We start from the raw sequence: 738 nt of genomic DNA on the forward strand, positions 1-738 counted from the left end.
AGGGAAAACAGCCCGAGTTCGAGGTTACGAGACGCCTGTACCGGCGCCAGCACGACGCAACTCGTGCTGCGCTCGTGCACGCGTTGTGTGCCGAAGTGAGAGCCATGTGGCCGACCGGGTAGGGGCAGCAACTCGCTCCGCGGGCGGTCCGCCTCCCCGCCCGCCATAAAATATAATCAATGTACAAATAAAGCCGCTGATAAATGAGCGCGCCCAATTCTGCAATGAAATTGCCCCCGGCGTGGCGGCGGCGGGGGTGGGGGGTGGGGGCGGGGCGGCCGCTTGCTCTTTTGCATTTCCGCCCCGTCACACAGCCAGCCGGCGCAAACAGGCCGCGCGCCGTAATTGAATAAAGAGCTGTGGCGACGCGCGCTTCCGATACGGCGCGATCTGCGCCCGGGCCTACAGCGACGGGCCGTCTCCTCGTCATCGACAAGTCGACTCAGTAATTGCCCTCAATTCGACTGCATTTTGTTTACCATTAGTCTACCACATGCAGACACACAGAAGTCACCATTTCCCAGTTAACAAACTGGCATTTTTCTTTATGTACGGACCCAAAGTCACGATTCAGTTGCTAAATGATACCATTATTCTTCTGATCGGTTTTTATTTCATAAATAATACAGGGAACGTGGTTTCATAAAAGGAGGAGGAAAAGAGATGTTACTGGACTAAATACAATTAATAGTGAAAGATATGCGCTGAGGTGACAAAAGCCATGAGATACCTACTAAT

The sequence above is a fragment of the Schistocerca cancellata genome, chromosome 6, assembly GCF_023864275.1.
Source record: "Schistocerca cancellata isolate TAMUIC-IGC-003103 chromosome 6, iqSchCanc2.1, whole genome shotgun sequence".
NCBI classification, from domain to species: domain Eukaryota; kingdom Metazoa; phylum Arthropoda; class Insecta; order Orthoptera; family Acrididae; genus Schistocerca; species Schistocerca cancellata.